This window comes from Octodon degus, unplaced genomic scaffold, assembly GCF_000260255.1.
Source record: "Octodon degus isolate 3935 unplaced genomic scaffold, OctDeg1.0 scaffold00053, whole genome shotgun sequence".
NCBI lineage: Eukaryota > Metazoa > Chordata > Mammalia > Rodentia > Octodontidae > Octodon > Octodon degus.
Window position 1 is genome coordinate 5829910 of NW_004524629.1, and position 5507 is coordinate 5835416.

The window sequence follows — 5507 nt, forward strand, 5'->3', positions numbered from 1 at the left end:
TTTAAAAAAAAAAAAATAAAACAACTGTTTATAGCCTTCTTGTGCTGTAAGATCAGTGTATAAGATGCCTGATCTCTATTTTTTCTGATTCTTACCTTATAAAGGTAAGGTTCTTACTATTTTGTTTTGTTTTGTTGGCAGAACTGGGGATTGAACTCAGGTCCTTGTACTTTCCAGGCAAGCACTTATTCCACTGAGTCATCTCCCTGGCCCCTATAAGGTTCTTACTGTATAAAGGACACTGATCCTCAGGCAAATATATGGAGACCGAGGGTCAAATCACTTCAGAGATCCCTCCTGTCCAGCTCATTCTGGTTGATTCCATTTCAAGTCACTTCCTTCTACATTGTCCTCATGACTACTTTTATTTTTTTCATGCTTATGAAAGTGAGCCACAGTTTTCATAAAAATGACTTAAGTAGCTGTGAGGACCCAACAGAGTAAACCAGGGACCAAGTGACTCGACATAGCTCAGTTTCGAGGAGCCTTTTCCTGCACAGGTGTTCTGGCCACAGTACTGTCCTGCTGGGCCCCCTTCTGTGAAGCCAGGGCAAGTGGGTCGCCTGATGCACTGCCCTCCTATGTGAGCGGTGTCCCAGGCACAGACATGGCATTATTTAGCTTTCTACCTATTGTGCATGTAGAGACACAAGACTTAAAGGGTCAAGTGGTACCAAAGGCCACAGAGCAGCCCTGATGTTCCGTAGGGTGTGCCTAGAGCCGGCATATAAAAGGAATTGCCTCAACTTGCCCCTTTCCCAGAGCCTGAAGAATAGGAAATAGAGAAACTTTTTGAAGTTTTAAGGGAATTTGGATTTAAATTTTGAGAAGATTTTCAGGGCTTATTCTTTACTGACTTAGCAGTTTCCCTTTGTCCCTGAGAGCCCCAGTTTGGGCAGCCACATCACCGTCCCCATCACCCTTGTGGATCACATGCCTCCAGGCTGTCCTGTGCCATCCTGTGTCACGGGTCATCTCAGGGAACAAACTGCTGCAATGTACCTGGGAAAATGGGGTGTGGTTCTGGGAGGAAAACAGTGAAGGACAGGGAAAGGAAAAGGCTAAGGAGCACCCCTTGCCCTCCTTGCTCTCTGGTCCCTAGAACCTGGAAGAGACTTCACTCCCTGAGAGAGTGGAACAGAGGCTACCTGGCGTGCTCCTGTTCTCATGGGAAATAGACAGCCTTGCCTTTTTCTAAGAGAGGAGGGGAGGCTGGAGTGATCCTAAGCTGCATCTGGTAGTCCCCCACATTCTGGGGGCCACTTGACTTTTTGATAGAAGAGCACAATTGAGTCTGAAAGTAGGGTTGCTAGATAGCAGACTGAGTGCTCTGCACAGCAAGAGGGGCCTGGGCAGCTAGCTGGTTCTGTCTGGGTTGTTGTGTGTTTGTTGCAAGGGGGCAGGGGCTTAGGCTGAGGTAGACAGGGTCATCAGGAGGAAGGCCTGAGGTCAGAGGCACGTTTCTTATGGTCATGAACTGCCTGCCGCTGCTTTTATGTCTTTACATTCTCATTGTATCATAGAAGTTATAGAATGTTTTTTTTTTTTTTAAATTTTTATTTATTTATTTTGTATGTGTGTGGCCAGCTCAGCCCACCAGGGGGCGGGGCTGGCTGGCATGTGGTGCTGGAGGATTGAACCGTGGTCTGTGTGCTTTGCTTAGCTTAGCTTGTTCTAAATAGGTGCTTTAGACCACTGAGCCATCTCACCAGCCCCTAGAATGTATTTTAAAGTGTCTCTCTTGAGCCGGCCATTGTCACATGGCCAGCATTATCATGTTGGTGTATTCCCTTCCAATCTTTCTTTATACCCTTATTTTTACACTGTTATGATGGTGCTACTGTAGAGAGTTTCTATTCTTATTTTTCCCCCATTGACATTGTATGATAAGTATTTGCCTATTAATAATTCATTCATTTGTAAATGAGTATAAAATAAAGTGAGTACAGTACAAAAAGTGTATAATCCTAAGTGAAGAAGCCAGCCTGTTTCATATGAGCTCAAGGCATAGCCCATCACGTCCCTTCTGAGTTCACCTGTGCTCCCACTGCCGGCAGAACATGATCCAGCGGCGAAGGGCCCTCGACCATCCCTCAGGTGGCTCCCCTGTCATGCGCTGAATCCATTTCATGTTTCCGAGCAGTGAGTTTGCTTCCAGTAGGACATTATTACAAGTAAGATGGGACTTGTAGCAACATTTCTGCCTTTAAAGGCTATCTAGAAGGGAGATTTCATCTGCAAATGGTCAGCACATGCCTGTGGAAGCTCAAAAATATTGTAACTGTTCATTCAGCCTACTTAGGGCCAAGCCGAACCTTTTATTGTTTGAAGAAAGCAGAGTTGGAGAGGGAAAGATTTGGTTTGGAATACTCCTTTTGCTTCAAGGTGTAGCTGGGTGAAAAAAGACAGTTTATAGCCTTAATTTTTTTTTTTTAATAAAATTCCCGGCAACTGCTTTCTGTGGTGCTTGCCGGTGTGTGGTGGGCAGAGGACAAGGGAAGGGCTTGGTTGTGGCCCAGGAGGCTCAGTGAGAGGACACAGGCATGTGCAATGGTGGCACTGGTCTGGATCGAAAGCCAAGAGCTACTGGCTGGTTGTTTCACTGTGAAGCAGAACTGACATGTTTGGGTCTGACCAGAAGGGAAAAGAAGTATGGATGGGAGTGAGCAGACTGGGGAAGGGCCTGTGCCACACGGAGAGGGAGTCGGTGGAGTGGAACTACAGCCTCTGAGCCTGGAGGAGGCAGCAGCAGGGGTGTGGGAAGGCAGGTGGGGACTGCAAAAGGGGTGCTGTCCTTGGGTTAATGCCACTAGGGTGTTTGGCTCGGACTCAGCAATTAGATTAAGTTTCTAAAAGCACATTCCTAAGCAGAATAGAGGCTGTGTTTTGCTGGTTGGCTGGGGTACAGGCTGCTCCGTAGATGGGATTACGACGACGCTGTGATCTACATTTGGAAGAAAGGCTGGGCAGAGGCATGCTGGTCCTCACACATGCTCACCCACACACTCTCAGCGCTTAAGGCCTCTTCTTCCTCTGGCTTCTTCCGCATGCCTTCAGGTGTCCTTCCCACACAAAGCAGTAGGTGTTAGGCCTACTTGGGAGTGTGCTGCTTCCTGGCCTGTCTCCTAGAGACCACTCTAAACTTTAGACAATGGGGCCAAGGACCTGGCTTGAATTTGGGATGGGAGAAATTTCTACAGATTTTTCCTAGCCTGGGCCTCCATTACTCCCGTGCTGGTGGCTAAAGGCCCACTTAGTGTCACCCTGTCCTGGTGATATCAGCTTCTGGTGTTTTTTTTTTTTTTTTTTTTTTTTTTTTTTTTTTTTTTTTTTTTTTTTTTTTTTTTTTTTTTTTTTTTTTTTTTTTTTTTTTTTTTTTTTTTTTTGGTGATTGAACACAGGCCCTTGCACTTGCCAGGAAACCCTTATTCTCCTGAGCCATCTCCCCAGCCCCTAGCTTCTAGTTTTTGGCAAAATGGAGCCAGCAAGGAAAAGCTATCTGAGTCTCACTTACGTACCTTCCCCACCTCTAGTATGGCTGTGTGCCACTCTCTGTAGATGTTCCCATCTCCCTCTCCTCTGGAGAACTTTTTCTTTCCTGTTAACATAAACTTTGTTTTTTAAATTTTTCTTGCTCCTAAGGCCTCATGTGAGATCTCCTTGTGTAATACTTGCTTTTTGAAATTCTTATGACTTCGATCTCTTTCCTGCCACTTTATTTCTTTTCACAAACTTTACACCAGTTAGCACCCTCTACGTGGCTCAGATATTTCCACTGTGCTTCTGAGCCAACAACAGACACTACCAGGCAGACCCCAATTCTGCCTTCGAGATTCTTAGCACAGCATAACAAGCCCTCCCAGGGTTCATCAGAACTGGCATACAAAAGGATGTTCTCTTTCTCTACCTCTAATACTTGCCATTCAAATAAAATCCATCGTAATCCTTTACTTTTACCTTTTTGTTGTTTTTGATTAGTTCTCTCAGTTCTTCCCTCATCCATAGGCCCAGTTATACTTGGAAATGAATAACTGCTGAGTAGTTGCCTACTCATAATTCCAAATCTGGGAATTTTGGTCTTCAAGCTGATATGAAATCTTATGCCAATACTGACATAACAGTGACAAGCTCTGTATCCCTCCAGAAGGCTTTGGAGCATGAAGACTAGGCATGTACCACCCCAAGCACTGTTTGTTTGACTTCAGAAATCAACAGGCAGAGGCTGACAGAAAAGAAAGGACTCCTCCCAGGGAGACATCTCCTTGATTCTGTGACCTTGAGGAGAGTTCAGAAGGATACCCTTGTTAGCATAATTTAACCTATCAATAAAATTAAAAGCCAAGTGGGTATAATGAAAAACAAGAAGGTAAAATTTCATATCCTAAATTCAAGTCCTTGCTTTGCCATTAATGAATTGCATGGCTCTGGATAAATCACTTAATCTCTCAGATTACAATCACAAAATGAGTACAATAATCTACATCACTAGGTTCGTGAAGATCAAGTGAGAGGGTCAGGGAGATAGCTCAGTAGAAGATGGGCTTGCCTGGCAAGTGCAAGGGCCTGAGTTCAATCCCGGTTCTGAAAAAAAAAAAAAAAGAGAGAATATATGATAGTAGTATTCTGAAGTATGTTAAAAATTCCAGGGTTTATTTCTTGGTTCATTTGGTCAGCCAGTGGTTGAGGAACCTCTGGGGTCTGTGTCTAGCCCTGTGCTGCTGTCTTTAGTCTATGACCAGCTTCTAGGAAGCTATGAATCCAGTGTGTTGCAGAACTTCTTCTGGCCATAACCAGAGCTGAGAGAGGACTGGCTTGGTAGAAAGGGACAACTTAGCCACTTCCTGTGAACCTTCTAGTTCCTTGTAACCTTCTAGCTCCTTGTATACATGGGTCTTCCGACCCAAATTCCCACTTCTAGCTGCCTGAAGAGCAGTAACATTGTCACTGTATGTTGTTGACATAGTCTGAGAGCTGCTCCTTTATGCTGTTGTGATTTGAAATGATGGACTGGGGGAATCCTACCCTGTAAGGTGGAGAACTCTACAGCTATGCCTTGTCCTCTCTTACTCAGTTCCCTTAATCTGATTCCCATCAGCTGTTTCATGAACATCACCTCAGTTCTGATCTTCAATTAGAATAGGTCACTAAGTACCATTGTAGACCTTTTATTCTCAAAATGCCTCTGTATTTTAGCTTATTTTATCCCAATACCTGTCAATGTCCTCCAGAGACGCATAGCTAACTATATAATATATAACATATATTATGCATACACAATATATGCATAATTATATAGTGTACAGAGAGAGGGGATTTATTTTAAAGAATTGGCTTATGCAAGCTGGATATTCAGGTAGAAGTTGATATTACAGTCTTGGGTCTATAGGTAGGAAACTGATAATTTTTTTTGATAATTTTTAAAAATTTATTTATTTTTGTGTGTGTGTGGCCAGCTGAGCCCACCAGGGGGCAGGGCTGGCTGGCATGTGGTGCTGGGGGATTGAACC

The 5507-nt window shown here is 44.2% G+C and overlaps 1 protein-coding gene across 1 annotated transcript in view; it reads left to right on the plus strand.

Annotated features, from left to right (window-relative positions):
* Positions 1-5507, plus strand: part of Boc (BOC cell adhesion associated, oncogene regulated) — an 82986-nt gene that overhangs the window by 49314 nt on the left and 28165 nt on the right. The gene's annotated exons all lie outside the window — the stretch shown is intronic.